The 18888-nt window shown below is 38.2% G+C and overlaps 1 protein-coding gene and 1 pseudogene across 2 annotated transcripts in view; both read left to right on the plus strand.

Moving 5' to 3' along the window:
* The window catches only part of UBE2V1 (ubiquitin conjugating enzyme E2 V1), a 31557-nt gene that overhangs the window by 154 nt on the left and 12515 nt on the right, over positions 1-18888 (plus strand). The gene's annotated exons all lie outside the window — the stretch shown is intronic.
* On the plus strand, positions 7-11164 carry LOC130456488 (RNA-binding region-containing protein 3-like; annotated as a pseudogene).

Genomic DNA, 18888 nt, shown 5'->3' on the forward strand with positions numbered 1-18888 from the left:
CCGGGGCCCGAGCCAGCAGTGGGAGATGTGGGGTTCGGTCCGGCTAGGCTCTGTGCCGTGATGAACCCGACGGCCTCCTGGAGCCGCGGCTTGGGGGAGGCCTGGGCCAGGATCTGGAGCCCGAGTGGCCGAAGGGCCGGAGGCTGAGGCGGCACCCGGGCGCCGGGGCCTCGGCTTTGGTTCCTCGGGCCCCTCAGCCCAGCGAGGTTGGGGGGCCTCCCGCGCTCTGGGTCGGCCGAACCCGAGGCTGCACTCGGCCCCGGCGCGGTGGGTGTGTCGGTCCCAGCTGTGGCAGCGGCGCCTGTGGCGGGGGCCGGAAGCGAGGGGCTGGGGCGCGGGGAGGCCGCGGCGAAGGAGGACGGAAGAGGGGCCAGGGATCTGCACGATGCTGGGGGACGCAGAGCTGGGGTCGGTGTGTTGGGGAAAACTGTCCAGGGATCTACCAAGGAGAAGAAATGTGGAAGGGGGCGGAGACCATGCTGGGGTCGGTAGGTTGGGGGATAGGGGTTGTATTGGGGTCTATGTAGGGGCAGGAGCTGTATAAAGGTCTGTGTTGGGGGGGTCGGAGGTGTCTGTGTTTGGAGGGGAACCCTGAAGTGTTGTGGGATGGGGAAACCTTACTTAAATCTATGTTGGGGGGGGCATGCAGGGGCCTGTGTTTGGAGGGAAACCTGGGAGAGGTGTGCGTTTTAGGACGTAACCGAGGTCTCTGTTTGGGTGGGGGAGACTGGCCATAGGGTTCGTGTGTTGGGGCCGGGAGGAACCTTGGATGGGGTAAGGGGTCTGTGTTTTGGCAGGGGGAGGAACCAAGGCAGGATCTATTAGGGGTGGAGAGAGTGATGCCAAGGTAGGCTTGGGGAGTGTTTGGTTTCCCAGAAATGGGCTGGGAGCGTGCTAGCACTCCCGCTAGGAGCCTTCTGGGAGTTCGATATATTAGCACCAGATTTGGAAGAGATGTGGGGTTGCTGGAAATTGCTGAGGAAGTAAGAAAAGAATTCAATTCAAAAGACATTTATCAAGTACTGATTTGCAAGGCATTATATTCCAATGCAAGGCATATATACTAATATACAAAATACTATGATGAGACATTAAAAGTTCCTCAAGAGACTTTAATTGGGGGGTGGGGTGGTAAGAGTGGAATATATATGTATATATATGTGTGTGTGTGTGTGTGTTTATACACATAGATATATAAAAGTAATTTGAGGCAGAAGAGACTCGAGGTAATTAGAAAAGACTTCCAATAGGTAGCACTTGAGTTGAACCTTAGACGAAAATAAGGATTCCAAAAGGTGAGATGGAAGATGGAAGTGAGGAAGCAAGAGCAGTTAGTGTCTATAAGTCTATATATCAGATGCCAGCCTTCCCTTTCCAAGTATTATTTGTGCCCCTAAAATATATTCCTGTTATCATTCATGCTTCAGTGAATGTGGAAGATTTGATAATAGATCACATTTCCAAGTGTGCTTTATATTTTACAAAGCACTTTCCTTCCAAAGCCCTTGGGAAGTGAATCATAATAATAATAATAATAGCTGAATAACAATAAAACACTTTGAATGTCTCCAACATTCAGATGAGGTAGATAGGGCAGATATCATCTTCATCTTAAGAGATGAGAAAAATGAACCTCAGAACTGTGAAGTGTCCTGTGTGGGAAACATTGTTGGGAAGTCTGGAATATGAACTTATTTCTTTTCCAGTATCCAACCACATTAGACACAACTGAATTACCAGAGCTACAGTTGATTGATTTTAATGTTCAATACAGTAGAATTTGGCTTCTGAAAGCCTATTTTATCAGAGTGGAGAAGATGCTGTGCTGTGGTATTTTATTTTCATTTATTTTTGTGCTTGTTGCAACTTTAATAATGCTGTATTAATATGCAAACTTCTGCAACCGACACCGAGAGAAAGGATGTGTCAGGCCAAGCCACTGTGGGAAACTTCAAACTAGAATAACATCCCTGCCAGGTTACCCTGAATTGTAGAGTATTCTTGTGAACCCGGTAGTTATTGGTGTCATAGTATTACAAGTTTGCCCTGTTGGTAATTTCTTATGTCTGTCTTCTTGTATTTATTTTAACAATTGTTTAACTTAACTTTTTGAGGTGCTTTAACAAATGATGATACACCAAAATGAAACACTTTGTGACTGTTAGATGTAATAGAATAATCTTAGAGAATACTGTGAGGAATGTAACTTGAAAGCTGATTTTGATTAATTGTATTCGCACTAACATAAATATTGTTTCCAGTCTTTTATCAGTGAAAAGCAGGTCAGGCAATTTGGAATTTGGACCCATAGGTTGTTTAGTAATACATGTAAACATCATTAATGTGAAGTCCATGCTTCGAAATCTGCCCTTCCCACATCTCCCTGAAAAAATGTAGACTTCTTTTTATGGTTTATGATTCTGGCAATGGCTCCCACCTTCCTAACCTCCTTCAATTCTTAAATGCATGATCTTAGGAGAGACTAGGGATTGGACTTTTAAAGTGAATGTTAGATCCCTTTAGGAAGTCATCAGCCACTTGACTTCTTCTGGGCTATGATGATATTAGATGATATTAGTGATAGTGATGATATTAGAATAGTTCAATATGAATCATAGTGGTGCAGTGGAATGGGCCCTCCTGGACTTGGAATCAGAAATCCTAGCTAGATTTAGATCTCAGCTGTACCATTTAAAAGCTTAGGGACTCAGTTTCCTCATGTGTAATATATGGAGCTATGCTGGATCATATCATATGCTGGATCAAGTCACTTCCAGTTCTGACATCGTGTGATTATAGCTCTTCAGCTCTACTAGCTGCTTGCCTCCCCAGGCTGCCACCTTAAACATAAGTACTTAATAGATGTTTGTAGAATTAGACAACTCTGCAAGTTAGGTAGTGCATATATGATTGCTCCCAATGAGATGTAAAGTTGGACATTTCTTCCCCCCCCCCCCAATTGTGTAACAGCTTGCAAGTACTTATTAAAACTGAGTGCTGTTTACTGTAGATAGGTTTGGAATAGAAAAGGACTACAGGGCTACTAATAGATTTGAATTATACAGTGTGTTATAGATTACACACTATGCATACCTGTTGACACCATTTGCATTTTTTGTAAGCCATTAGCATAACATCTAGCTAGCCAGGATTTCTGGAAATTTAAGTTGCTTTAAAGTGATTGATTAATTGAACTATGAACTACTTAGCCAAATAATTTTTCATATCTAAAACTGAAGAATAATGCTTTATCATATTTTATCCAACTCTTAATCGTGTTCCCTAACAGGAAGGGAGTTTTCAAAGTGTTTTCATGGCCATTTTTGTTTTTTCCTTTGCTATAACCCTTCAGGTAGATTGGGGGAAGAGACGCTGTCTCTCTCTTCTTTACAGATGAGAAAACTAAGGCATATATAAACGAAGTGACTTGTCCACAGACCTTCTGATGCCTCTTCCAGGTTCTTTTCCACTAAACTGTGCTGTCTTTGGAAGGAAAAAGGGTAGAGATTGTAGTTATTAGGGCATGCCACCAGGCTTGGTGGCCCTTAAGTTAAATGTGGGTGACACACCAGTTTACTCCCTTACCTTGGGGACTGGAGGTTAATCCATAATGAGAATGTAGTAACAACACCCTCTGGAGATCAGTAGCATTATATTGAAGAATCATAATCAAAGAGCCAGAGTCCCTATAATAAAGTTAATTGACATTTTTGTGAATCTGTTATATGCAATAGGAAATAAAATGAACAAGGCCAGCCTTGGGAGGAGGAGGGGAATGTAGTCTTTTCCTCACCTATATTAATAACTCCTATTTCTATAGAACTCTAAGGTTTATAAAGTACTTTGTTCATGTGGCCCTATTTGAATTAAAATGGAAGAATTGGACTTATCATTGTCATTTATCTAGCACTTTAAGGTTTACAAAGCATTTTGTAATATCCATTTGATCCTCACAATCCTGAGAGATGGATACTATTACTAATCCCATTTTATAGACAAACTGAGAAGAATAGAGATTAAGTGACTTGCCTAGGGTCACTCATCTAAAATGTATCTGAGTCCAGTTTTGAATTTAGGTCTTCCTTTCTTCAGATCCAATGGTGTATCTGCTGTGCCCACTGCTGCCTTCCATTCATTTTACCACCTGCTGACTGTTGATCTAAGAGCACTAATTTGGAAGTAGGGGGATCCGGTTTTAAACCCAGGCTTCACTATTTGCAACCTCTAAAATGAGCGTCTAATGTTTTGTGTGTGTGTGTGTGTGTGTGTGTGTGTGTGTGTGTGTGTGTGTGTGTGTGTGTGTGTGTGTGTGTGTGTGTGTGTGTGTGTGTGTGTGTGTGTGTATACCAGGTATGCTTAGTACATTATAAGAGAATCAAATTGCCCTCAATCTCTTGTTTATCTTGGTTCCTCCTTCCACAGAGAAGTCCTAGTCCAGTGTCACACAGAACCTCAGAAACTTTATTCTGCTAACTCATAAATTTTGCCCTACAAAAAATCTGTTTGATATATTACTCTCTCATGTGTGGGAAAATAGTTTTAAGAACCAATGACATTTAATGACACTAAGAGGCTATATACTCTTCTTTTAAAAAAATTAAACCTTTACTTCCTATTTTAGAATTAATGCCAAGTATTATTAGTTCCAAAGCAGAATAGCCCATTAGCATTAAGTGGCTTGCCCAGTATCACACAGCTAGGGAGTGTCTGAGACCATATTTGAACCCCAGACCTGTATCTGGGCCAGGTTTTCTGTTCACTGAACTACCTAGTTGTCCCTGAATAAGCAGTCTTTATGAATCATGACTTCTTTGTTTCACTTATTAGGGATTCATAAGATCATGAACTCGTGCCCCCTCCCCCCGCAATTATTTTTATATAATATACTTGTTTTCTTTTGTGATCCTATGTTTTATTTTATCCATTTAAAAATATTCTGACAAGGTGATGATACAAAAAAGATTAATAACTCCTGACATAGTATTAGCATTCCCAATGAATACCATTTGATCTATCACATAACATTTTTTGTTGGGATCAGGGACTACTCTGGGCCCTTGCCATGCTGAATCAAGTATAATATGTAACTGAGATATAGAAGTTCAGGATTTCTAGATCCATTGACATTTACATAGCCTTTCCTGAATGGCCAGTTTGAAGTAATTTTTCTTAGAAATATGTGTTTCTTAGGGGGAATTTTAAATAAGTGATGGTAAAAGCAGTCTGAAGAGTTTCCCCTGCCCTCACTTTTGGCATACTCTGGTGTCTGTCTCCTGTTGAGTAGTCATCCCTTAATGATTCTCTTTTTAAAGGCACTGGTATTTGTGTTACGCCAAGGCAATTTTATACATTGCTACCTTTCTTACTGACCAACTAGATTAAATATTATTCCGTGGTATTACTATTAAAAAAACATTAAATTCTCATGATACTTCCTTGTGGCTGTAATATTTTCTCTCTATTGATTGGTAAGATTACATTTAAATATGCATTTTTTAAAGTGAATGAATCTTTCAAAAAATCAACACATCTAGAATTTAATTTACAGCATGAGTCAACAAAGAGCAAGAACCAGCACTTTCCAAGACAGAAAAATGCCTTTTGCTACTTTAACAGTCCAAAACAGAACTTCCTAATGTGTATATTATTAGGTGTAGATGCATATAACAGTTTTTAAAAACAGCTTCACATAGCGGTTTTGATACATAGCTGTAATTAATATTTTTCTTGGTGTGTTGTTTTTAGTTTCAAAAGGGGAAAAGTCCTTATTGTGCTTAACCACTCGGGCCTCATGAACTTTTAGTAATAAAGCATTCTTCAGTGAGTTTATACTTAGCCTTTGAAACCAAAATGGATTTTCGTTAAGCTCTTTTTTATCTCTACAAATCCTGAAGGTCTCATGGATTTATATAACTGACTATTATATGGTGGTTTTGGTTTAAGATGATTTTTTAAAGAGGTTAAATAGTGGTGTTTCTTTGGGGTCATTACCTCTTTGTAGAAATCAGATTTATAAATAAATAAAAGGTTTCAGATTTTTCAGTGAACCAAATGAAATATGAGGAAATAATATGTCTTAGTAAAAAAAAAATTTGTCACTTTTATAGCTAAGGGGGAAAGGGAATGAATGAGTTTTTATTTATATAGCTCTATATCTTTTGATGCTCACAACTATCTTGAAAGATCAGTGCAGACAGAAGTTTAAGTGACTTACCCAAGGTTACACAGTTAGTATGTGCCTTTAGGCAGATTTTGAACCAAAGTCCTCCTGATTCCAGGTATAGCATTATCCACTGCACTACATTATTCACAAATGCTACTACATTTCTATTTTTCTATTAGGTTGTGGGTGCCTGCCAGAACTTATTCTCCATATCATAACCTTAGAGAACCAGTGAACCTCATCATAATGAGGTAGCAGATAAGCCTTTATTTGTGCCCCTTTTTTTTTGGTTAGCAAGAAATGGGCTTTTTAAAAATTCAGGACTTTAATATAGTTATTACTGTAAATAACATTTTCATGAAGTTTTATCTTGTAGAAAAGCCTCTTTCAATTTTCTTTGGAAGAAGCAAAAGATTCTACTTCTAGAATTTGTTTTTAAAACTTCTCCAGAAAGTAGTTCAACCAAATTGAATTATATTAGAAATTCTTTTTATTTACTAAAATGCCATGCTTTGGTTGTTTGGAGATAAGAAATGTCAAAAACATTTACGTAAAGTCTGGGATAGAGGAATGCCTATTGTACTATTCTTAATGAAAACTGTCTGTTTCTCCTGTAGAATACTTTGTTCACTTTTCTTGAATTATTAAAATTTAATGCACAATACACTATCATGGTCTTTGTAATTCTTGTCTGAGATTATGTACCTTTTTAATAGCACATATACTTTCAAACTTTTGCTTTGATTTACATTTTATAAAAATTAAACTTAGAAGAGTGGAAAGAATACTGGATTTTGAATAAGAAGCCCCAGACTCCAATACTGAAACATGTATGACCTTGGAAAAGTTGCTTTACCTTCTGGATCCCAATTTCCTTATCTATATATTAAGTCAAAATTAGATGGCCTGTAAAGGCCCTTTCCAGCTCTAAAATCTTGTGTATTGCACTTGGCATATAGGTGCTTAATAAATGCTTGTTGATTGAACTTACTGCCAGTAAAGAATCATTGAAACCTGAAATGAAATGACTCCTGAGAGAGGTTATATAATTCTCTGTATAAGATATTAAGACTAACTTGTAATTGAGGTTTTGGGAAATGGTCTAAGGCTCTTAGATTCTAGGTCTCAGACACAGAAATATTTGCTAATATTTGGATGTATGCCTTAAGGAAAATGGTGTATTTCAGTAGACCTGGGTTAGCAGTGCTTTTATATATTAAACTAGATCTGCAAATTTCTATTTGTGATCTGTTTGTAATTAATTTGATTACCTGTATACAATATGAAGAGGTCTGTGCTTGATGCTACAGCTTAAAGCAAATGCTTCTATTGTCTCTTTTTAATTCCCAGTAATATTTGTTATAGTTTTTTCCTAATTATGTGTATAAACAATTTTTAAGTAACAACCTGGGGAGTAGATGGCAGCACTGGAGCAGGTCCTGCTGTTGTGGGAATACTGGGGCTTCTCAATGACCCCTCTGTGGAGAACTAACAGGACCCTCCTGTTATGGCACTTGCTAGATGATCTGACTATGGAGGAGGAGTAACGCCTAAAGCACTTTGAAACCCAGGCCATGCAGATCCTGTCCAACAAGGGCTGATTGAAACATACTACTTTTGCTACTTTCCCCAGTGAAAAGGCAGTAAAGGTATTATCAAGACTTCATGAGCTAAAAGTTTTATGTCACACTTTAGTTGTTGAATTTGCAAAAGAGCAAGACCAAGCTTCCTCCTTCTGTCAGACTAATATTCAGAGAAAAAGAAAAGGTTTGATGAACCAGTGGAAGAAGAAAGGGGGTAAGAACCAAGTTGTTTGACCATAGAAAATGGACTTGTACCAAATCAAGGGCTAACTTTTCCTTTAAATTCATGCCTCAATACCAATATCCACCACCTTCAAGCACAATACCAGCCAACATAGCAAGTACTTTGGCAAGTGTGTCTAAGTTCTACCTACAGGTTCTTCTTATGAACAAAGTGAATTTACCTATATACCATTTGGACCAGTTAGTCTCCCAACATCCCATATTTGAAGAGTATATACATGTGCCTCAGTACATGTGCCTCTTCCCTTGGTGCCTTCTTTGCCACCTGAAGAGCCTCCTGGACCTAAAGAAAGTGAAGGATCTAGTGAAGAATCAGAATTTGAAAGCAATGATGATGAAACCTGAGAGAGGATGACAAAATTGATGGGAGTAGCCAGTTTTCGTCCCAAAAGACCAACTACAAAGCGTGCCATGTAAGAAAAAGGCAAAAGATTAAGGACTTGTATCTTCTGGTATACCTGCTGCATTTATGAAACTTCAGCCTTTGCTGCTGATTCAGCTGCCCCCAAGACCTGTTCTATGGTGAGGCTTACCTTGGGGTACTGCTTTGCGCTCTGCTTCCACCCCAGTTTGATGTCTTTTGTACTGGCCCTCTAAGTTGTTTGGGGGTGAAAGATTATTTCATTCCATTATCATGGGTTATGCTACTCCAGAAGTCATTTTTGAGACATTATATCAGTTTTTTAGAGAGTAATTTGGTATAAAGATCAAGTGGGTCTCTGTACCTTCTCTGCCATCTTGGTTCCACCCTCTACCACCCCTTGTACAATTTATAAGATTCATTTCCATACATTTTGCTATCCATGTTTTCTCCTTCCTTCTAACTAGACCCCTATCTTAAGAAGGCAGGCAATATGATACTGTTGTACATAGACAGTGGGATTTTTTTTCACACACACATTCTCCCCCCCCCCCCCCCATTTAAAAATTTTTTTATAAAAACCCTTACCTTCTGTCTTGGAATCAAATATGTATTGGTTCCAAGGCAGAAGGGTGGTAAGGACTAGGCAATGGGGGTTATGTGACTTGCCCAGAGTCACATAGCTGGGAAGTGTCTGAGGTCAGATTTTTTTCTTTTTCTTTTTTTTTGAAAATTTTATTTAGTCAATTTAGAACATTATTCCCTGGTTACAAGAATCATATTCTTTCCCTCCCTCCCCTTCTCCCACCCCTTTCTGTAGCCAACCCGCAATTCCATTGGGTTTTACATTGATCTTACCTTGATTAGAATTAGATTACCTTGATCAGAACCTATTTCCATGTTGTTGATGTTTGTAATAGATAATTATTTAGAGTCTACATTCCCAATCATATTCCCATCTTGATCCATGTAATCAAGCAGTTGTTTTTCTTCTATGTTTCTACTCCCACAGTTTTTCCTCTGGATGTAGATAGTGTTCTTTCTCATAAATCCCTCCGGGTTGTTCAGGATCACTGCATTGCCACTAATGGAGAAGTCCGTTACATTCGATTGTACCACAATTTATCAGTCTCTGTATAATGTCCTCCTGGTTCTGCTCCTTTCACTCTACATCAATTCCTGGAGGTCATTCCAGTTCACATGGAGCACAATAGTATCCCATCACCAACAGATACCACAATTTGTTCAGCTATTCCCCAATTGAAGGGCATTCCCTCATTTTCCAATTTTTTGCCACCACAAAGAGTGCAGCTATGACTATTCTTGTATAGGTCTTTTTCCTTATTATCTCTTTGGGGTATAAACCCTGCTGTGCTATGGTTGGATCAAAGGGCAGACAGTCTTTTAGCACCCTTGGGGCATAGTTCCAAATTGCCCTCCAGAATGATTGGATCAACTCACAACTCCACCAGCAGTGCATTAATGTTTCTCTTCTCAGTGTGGCCAGCCAAAGCCCCCCAACTGCCCCACCTGGGGACATTCCGTTGGAATCTTCTCTTGACAGACATCTAGAGCTAGATCTCCAGCCCTGCATCTTGGTCCACAAGTCCTGCAAAAACTCTCTCATGTCTCTATCAAACAACTTTACCACATCCCCTCCAGCATTCATTACTTTCCATTGCTGTCATGTTAGCCAATCTGCTGGGTCTGAGGTAGTACTTCAGAGTTGTTTTGATTTGCATCTCTCTGATTATGTGCTTATTAATAGTTTTGATTTCTTTATCTAAAAATTACCTATTCATGTCCCTTGCCCATTTATCAATTGGAGAATGGCTTGATTTTTTTGTGCAATTGATTTAGCTCTATAAATTTGAGTAATTAGATCTTTGTCAGAGGTTTTTGTTATGAAGATTTTTTTCCCACAGTTTGTTGCTTCACTTCTAATTTTGGTTGCATTGGTTTTGTTTGTTTAAAAAAAAAAACACTTTTTACTTAGATGTAATCAAAATTATTTTACACTTTGTGATTTTTTTTCTAACTCTTGCTTGGTCTTAAAATCTTTCCTTTCCCAGAAATCTGACATGTATACTATTCTGTGTTCACCTAATTTACTTATAGTTTCCTTCTTTATATTCAAGTCACTCACCCATTCTGAGTTATCTTGGTGTAGGGTGTGAGATGTTGATCCAAACTTAATCTCTCCAATACTGTCTTCCAATTTTCCCAGAAGTTTTTATCAAATAGTGGATTTTGGTCCCAAAAGCTGGGCTGAGTTTAGATTTGAACTTAGGACCTCTTATCTCTAGGCTTGGCTCTCAATTCACTGAGCCACCCAGCTACCTCCCCATTCTTAAACATTTTGAAGGGATGAATTTAGTCTGTTTGCTCTAAGCACATGTTTCTTTTTTTTTTTTAATGTCCTAATAACCAGACTGATTTCCCTCCTGTCAATCCACCCTGAGATTATAAAGTCAATGTTTTGGATAGATGGATGTTACTTACTCCCTGTTGAAAACTTTCTGTGGCTCACCATTCTCCTCCGGATAAAGTCCTAGCTCCTCAGATTGGTTTTCACCATTTTATGTAAATTAACTCTGCCTTTGCTCTTCAATCTTGTCTTTTAGTGCTTTAAAGTAGCAATCCTTTCCTACAACTGATGTGAGACTCATTGTTGTTCCTTAAGACTCTTCTATACCTTTAGATCATTTTATTTTTTATCTAGAAACCTAGACAAAGCTGTGGAACTTGAAACTTTTTTTTTCACTTTCAGGGAAAGGAAAGCAAAAACAAGAGGAAAAACAGGGAATATATTGCCATAGAGTAAGTGTTCTTAGGGCAACTATGTGACACGTTAGATGGAATCAAGGCCTGGAATAAAAAACCAGAATTCAAATCTGGCCTCAGACATATACTAGCTGTGTCACCCTGGGCAAGTCACTTAACCCTGTTTGCATCAGTTTCCTCTTCTATAAAATGAGCTGGAGAAGGAAATGGCAAACCACTCCAGGATCTTGGCCAAGAAAACCTCAAATGGTCCATGAATAGTCAGGACTGAAGAAACAACAGTTAGTGTTCTTAACCTGTAGGCCATGGACCCCTTTTAGGGGTCTGAGAAACTTGGATGAGAGAAAAAAATATATCTTTATATTCACTAACTTCTAACGGAAAGTTACTGTTTCCTTCGATTATGAATTTAGGTACTTTATTTTACCAGACTGTCAGACACAAAGCTTTTAAAAAACACATACAATAGAGATTGGTTCTGGCTTTAGACTGGGGCCTATGGAAAATACTTGAGGGAATCTTTGGGAAAATCTCAGCTGAGCATATCTGACTGGAATATAAAATCTTTGTTGGCCAGGGGTCCATTTTCTCACCCAATCTACCAGTTCTACCTTAATATTCTGCTCTCGAGAAATGCTCTCAGGGAAGAACCAAAGCCAGAGTAGGTACTATGATGGATAAGAAACCTAGGACTACTTTTCAGATTGTCAGTAAACTATGAGCATCTTTAAATGAGAAAAATAAAGTGCATCTCTTGGTAAGACTGAGCCAAACATACTAGGCATCTTGACCTAGTTTTGTGGCACTTAGGAGTCCTGTTCTACATTCTTTCTGTTAACCTTGCTTAGAATGCCATTCTCACCCAGTTTGACCAATCCTTAATGATTTAATTCAGGTTCTACCTCCTATTAGAAGATTCCTAGACTTTTCCACTCCATATTGACCATTCCGTTATTTATTTTCTGCCAACTCATTTAACAGCAGCTAATAGCCCTGTGAGGTAATTGCTGTAGTTTTTATTCCCATTTTACAGATGAGAAAACTGAGGCATGAAGATACTAAGTTGACTTTCCCAGGGTCTTATAGCTAGTAAGTGTATCCCGTCTGCAAATCCAGCACTTTATTCACTGTTCCTCACTTCCATTCTATAATCAGGTGCTGCCTTTTTTTTTTAACATTTAAAGTGTACATATCTTGTCACTATTTTATGCTTAGTTTGTAGCCTCTGCATCTCCTGGTGTGGGACAGGAAATATAATAGGTGCTAAGTAAAAAATTTTCAAGTTGAAAGAAGAAACAGAGCATATTACTGATAAATGTGGGTATTGGTTGTGAAAATTGGTGAACAGGTGAAACATTTTTTAAAATTACCTGAAGACTGCTATGAAGATATTTATTTAACATCTTGCCTACAAAGCTGCAGGACATTGTGCTAGGTGCTGAGGATATCATCATTAAAAAAAAAAAACAACCCTCTTCTAAAATGTTCATTTTGTATTTACAAACAAAAAATATGTATGCTTTGTGAATAGCAGTCAACAAACATTTGTCAGATACTTCATGCCAGGCACTGAGCTAAATATAATACAAGGTAGGGAGAGATGAGACAAAAGAATGATATAGTATCTAGGAAAATCGGAAAATGGAGAGATACTTGGAATTCTTGGTTCTTGTATAACTGTATTTTATAAATGTATCCCCAATTGGCCCTAATACTAAGAATCTTGTTCTTGAGCACATTACAATCCAGTCTACCAGGTAACTAAGGGCACTTATCTACTTAAAACTGTTTTGACTGTAGGAAGAACTTAATTCTTAGATTCATGAATAACAAATTAACCTTTATTTGGAATTTGCAAGTTTCTGTCAGCTATTTGAACACAGATATGCTTTTAATTAGTCCTAAAATTAATATAAAACTTCTTCATGACTTAGAGAAATAAATTAAAAAGTAATAATACACTTAGAAATTCATCCACACATGATCCTTATTGTAACCATTGAAGGACCAACTTCATCTGATTGGCAATTTGTTCATTACATATTTTCCTAGCATTACAGAAAATTAGAAGGAACCTTAGAGGTGATCATTTCTTCCTTTAATTTTATAAATAAAGAAGTTGAGACCTAGGTTGGTCAAGTGGCTTGTCCAGGATCACACAGTAAGTGTTGACCAGACCTGGTACTTCAAGTCTTTTGGTTCTTTATCCCAGAGTGACTCTGGAGTCATACTTGGTTTTATAATAGGGAAATAAATCTTAGATCCTTGGAATTGATATAATAGCTAGCGCGTGTGTGTGTGTGTGTGTGTGTGTGTGTGTGTGTGTGTGTATAATTATATGTGTACATACACATATAACTTTAAGATTTACAAAGCTTTTTCAAATGTTTTCTCATTTTTATCCTTACAACTATCCTGGGACATCAGTGCCATTGTTATTCCCATTTTGCAAATGAGGCAGAGAAAGGATGACTTGCCCAGGGTCACACACATACATCTTATAAATTTCCAATATGGGATTTGAACTTGAATCTTCCTGTTTCCAGGTCCAGAATTCTTTCTGTTGCACCATATAACTCAAATCCACATAGTGCATTAAGTTTATGAAACACTTTCTTTACAATAGCCCTGTCAGTGGAGGAAGTATAGAGTAGACGTTATCCTCATTTTACATATCGGAACCTGAGGCTCAAAGAGCCCAAATAAGCACCTATGTGCCAGATACTATACTACAAGCCCTTGCCCTCAAGGAGCTTACAATCTATTGGGAAAAACTACACACAGAAGGAAGCTGAAAGGGGACGGCAGGAAGGAGAATTCACAGGTACCCCACAACAGGGGCATGGAGAGAAGTCCCAAAAGTAGTACAACTAGATGAGAAGTTTCTGAGATGAAGTACGAAGGCTGATGGGATTTTGCAGGATGACATTTTCCCTATAATGGGCTTCCCATCTGATTTTAGGATGATAAAAACATAGAATAGAAATAGAAGAGACCTCAAGGCCCATCTGGACTAACCTTTAATTTTGTAGATGAAAATACTGACATCCAAAAAGGTTGAGTCACTTACTGAGGCCTATGTAGTTAGTAAATAGTAAAACAGATTCAAATTCATATCCCTTTGACTTTGTGTCCAACACTCTTTAGTATCACATTTCCATGGTCACAAAATTAATAAATGAGAGAGCCAGTAATATTCAAATATTGTATGTTTTCCTCTGTATTAGGGTGCTTTTTATGGAATGTTTTGAGGAGGAAAATAAGAGTATCTTCTGGTTATTACATAACCTTTCAAGCCATCAGTCAGTTTCATAGTGTGCCTCCATTTCTACCTTTCTCCCTCTTTGATCTCAAACAAAACTGAATAGCAGACTAGCCAGGCCCATAAGCTGTTCTTTCCATGCCCTATACACTAATAATCCCTACTTCTATTTCGATAATGATCGTTTATGTTTTAGAAACTTGTGAAAATGGTCCAGTGGTCTTAGCTAACTAGACCTTTAACCAGTTTGCTGTGAAAGAATTAGTAAATGCTTGCCCAATCTACATAAAAGTAATCTTATTGCTGTTTTGAAGTTTTTATATCATTGAACACCTACTTGAAATTTTTCTGGCATACCAAAAAGGCAATAACAAAGCTTTTCTACTTGGTGAACCATTTCTTTTTGGTTATAAATATATGTTTCAGTTAGCCAGCAATTATTTATTAAGTGCTACCATGTGCTAGACATTTGCTAGGTGCTACAAATAAAAAACAAAAAATGAAACCAACAATCATCACTCTCCTGGAGTTTCCATTCCAATTAGGGAGACAAGTAGATCTATGTCTATAGCTATATTTAGAACTAATGTTCTAAAATTTTTAATTAGGGAAATGCAAATTAAAACAATACTATGTGGCAAAACCATGATTTAAACTGAGTTCTGACTCTGTTATCTAATGTTTTTTTTTTTCCTTATACCATACTATCCTCTGAATAGCACATTTTGGCCAATAATAAACCAGACCTACTTTTTATCTCTTTGAACAAATTTTTCTTGAGAGTTCTTAACTTGATGACCCAGAAGGTAATCAAATAGAGGCTGCATGGTGCCAACATACAAAAGTTTCTGCCCCCTAAAGTATCATTTTTCCTATTTATCACATGCCCTGAAAGACAGGATAATTCTAAAGAAGTAAATACTGTGTGTGTGTGGGTGTGGGGGGGTGTGTGTGTGTGGGTGTGTGTGTGTGTGAGAAAATAAATCAATTTTCCACTCTAGGCACTTAATTTTCACTATTCAAGATACTTTGTAACTTTAAGAGGTACTTTTTCAAAAGATATTTTTACCAATTACATGTGATAATTTGCAAAATAAGTTTTCTCGAGTTATAAGATCTAAATTGTCATCTTCCCTCACCTCTCCCAGAGATCCGGGTTATTCATGTATATGAATATGCAAAAATATGCAAAACATATTTCCATGGTCTTCATTTTTGTAAGAGGATAATCCTAAAAAACCAAACCACTCAAATTAAAACCTAAATAATTTAAAGTGAAAAATAGTGTGCTTTGATCTGCATTCCCACTTCAATAATTCTTTCTTTGGAGGCGGATAGTATTCTTAGTCATAGTTCCTCAGAATTGTCCTAGATCTTTATATTGATGAGAATAGCTAAGTTTGTTACAGTTGATATTCTTCTGATTCTGCTTATTTCATTCTGCATGAGTTCATGTAGATCTTTCTAACTCTTCCTGAAATCATCTTGTTCTTTGTTTCTTAACTGTACAATAATATATACTACAATTTGTTCAGCTATTCCCCAGTTGATGGACATTCCCTTAATTTCCAATTCTTTGTCACCACAAAAGGGGCTGCTATAAATATTTTTGTGCAAATAAGTCTTCCCCTCCCCCCCAATACCTTTTTAAAAAATCCCTTTGGGATACAGACTTGGTAGTGGTATCACTGGATCAAAAGGTATGCACTATTTTATAGCCCTTTGGGTATAATTCCAAATTGTCCTCTCCAACAATGCAGTAGTGTCCCAATTTTGCCACATCTCTCCAACATTTATCACTTTCCTTTACTGTCATATTGGCCAATCTAATTGGTGTGAGGTGGTACGTTGGAGTTGTTTTAATTTGCATTTCTAATTAAGAGTAATTTGGAACATTTTTCCATATGACTATTGATAGCTTTGATTTCTTCATCTGAAAACTGCTTGTTGACTATTTGTCAATTGGGGAATAACTTGTATTCTTATAAATTCGACATAGTTTTCTTAGCTATTTGAGAAATGAGACCTTTATCAGAGAAATTTATTATAAAAATTGTCCCAGTTATTTTCTATGTGGGTGCTTTCTAACTTTCATTTTTAAAATGGAAGGAAATGAATCCTAGAAAAGTAAAGTGCCTTGGCCAAAATCACACATCTAGTCTATGACAGAGCTAAGGCTAAGTACCCTACCTAGTCCAGTGCTTTTTTTTTTTTTAAGCACACCAAGCTTCAAATGTACAGAAGTAAAAGTCTCTGCCCTCAAAAGTATAGTCTTTCCTATTTGCCAGTCTCCTTTCCCCACCCTAAAAAAAAATGTCTAAAAGAGTAAAACAATTTAATGCCTGCGGTGGGAAAAAGACAAGAAGGTCTAAATTAAGCACTTATATGTGCCAAATGCTAGGGACACAAATAGAAAAGCAAGTATAGTCCCTGCTCTTCAGGAGCTCACTTCTGATTCGGAAAGGAGGTATAGCAATACATAAATGAGTTTTTAGGTAAAAAAGCAGATGGAAAGGTGGTGCAATAGTCAAGTAAATAACAAAACCCAGGCAACCTAGATGTATTAACTAATTAGGCAGTGTGAGGATCTAAGAGGAAAAACAGTTGGGCCTATAGATTTCCTCCCAAGTGGGTGGTTAGTATTTCTCACATGAATCCAGTTGTTAATACCCTATTTCAGGCCCTTATTATCAACTCTCCTCTAAACTGGTTACAGAATCACCGAATTTGAGGAGAGTTGGAAGGGACATGAGAGTAACCATCTAGTCTGGCTTCTTCATGAGCACATCATTCTTCTGTTCAGAAATCCTCAAGTGGCTCTCCATTGCCTTTCAAATAGATTCCTTAACTTGGTGTTCAAGGCCCTGCATAATCTAGTTTCCACCTCTATCCCGCGGTCTTGCATACTACTTTGCTCCCTGTGCTGTGCTTCAACTAGAGGATAAGATTGAGAGAGAAAGATGATGGGTTCAGTTTTGGGAAAGTTGAATTTAAGGTGTCAGTGGGATGTCCAAGTGCCTATGTTCCATAGGTTGTTGACATTTTTATTCAATTCAACACATATAGTGGTCAAGTACTGTGCTAGATCCTGGGTATACACAAATGAAAAGGTCCTTAGGGAGCTTCTAGTAGGGGGTGAAGACAAGTAACAAATACAAGTTGCAGGTGCCCAGAAAAGATCCAAAATAGCATAGGAATAAAAAAGGAAGAAATTCACAAGTTCTTGGACAAGACATTTCAATTTTCTGGGTCTCGATTTCTTCAAGAGGGAGTTTGACTAGATTTTCTCTATTTTTTTTTTATAGTACTATCCTCCCAATCACCCAGGCTCAAAACTCATCTCTCGTCTCCTTTCCACTCTCAGCACCCTAGTTATTGACCCCATTGCCTCTCACCTAGACTACTGCAGTTACTCCTAACTGCTCTCCCTACTCTGAGCCCATCATCAATGTTTGCCCAATTACCCTTGCTAATGTACCTTTTTCATCAGTCACTCCTCAGTTCAAATCCCTTTAGTGGCTCCATTATTTACAGCTAGATAAACTTTTCAGTCTCCTGGAATCCTGTGACAGGCCTATGGACCCCTTCTCACAATACTGTAGGGCCCCTGTTTTTGCAGGGGGATAAATTCCAAGATCTACCACAGATGGCTAAAACTGCAGATATAATCAGATACTTGCTTACCCTGCCTATAACATGATTTTTTTGTACATACATATAATAAAGTTTAATTGTTACAATAAACACACAGTAAGATTACCAGTATTAAGTACAGCAATAATAAAGTATGTTGTCCATTGTTTTATAGTACTATATTCTCTCAGGGTATATGGTTGTTCAAGTCTAGCACCTCTGGTGTGAGGGCTTGCCTAGCCTTTTTCGGGGCTGCTCACTCACTTTTGGTGTCTACGTGGCACTCAGCTTTCACCTGTGGCTCTTAAGAAACTGTAGTGCTGAGTGGCCTGACCCTGGTAAATCACTCATCAGAGGGCTACATCAGGCTGAAAATGACCACAAAGCCCCTGGTGAGTTAGAAAGGCTATCTGTCCCAATTGTGTGAAGGCTTCCCCCTAGAGGGAGGTGTGAGAACAGTTTGTTCCATGGGCTGTGAAGGAGGTGGAAGCAAGTGTTATGGAAGGCTTAGAGTTTGATCAAGACACTGAAGACACCAGAGTCATCCATTGCATCCCAGGCCATTACCAGTCATCCTGGCTTTTTTTTGGAATGACTATGAAAGAGACCTTGAGGTTGCTGACTTTGTACAACTCTGCTTTACTTAAATCCATTCCCCGCCCCATGGTTAACCTAAGGTAAGTGAAACAGCAGATGTAGGGACCCTACTTTGATGTTTTTAAAAAGCATAAAAATACATAGGATTACAAAGGAAGCCAATTATTGAAATAGCTGTCAAAATATTGTTTAAAAACAAATTCACCCACGCCAGGTTAAGAAACTCTTTGGCTATATAATCCACTTTAACCTTCTTTCTAGC

The sequence above is a fragment of the Monodelphis domestica genome, chromosome 1 (assembly GCF_027887165.1).
Source record: "Monodelphis domestica isolate mMonDom1 chromosome 1, mMonDom1.pri, whole genome shotgun sequence".
NCBI classification, from domain to species: domain Eukaryota; kingdom Metazoa; phylum Chordata; class Mammalia; order Didelphimorphia; family Didelphidae; genus Monodelphis; species Monodelphis domestica.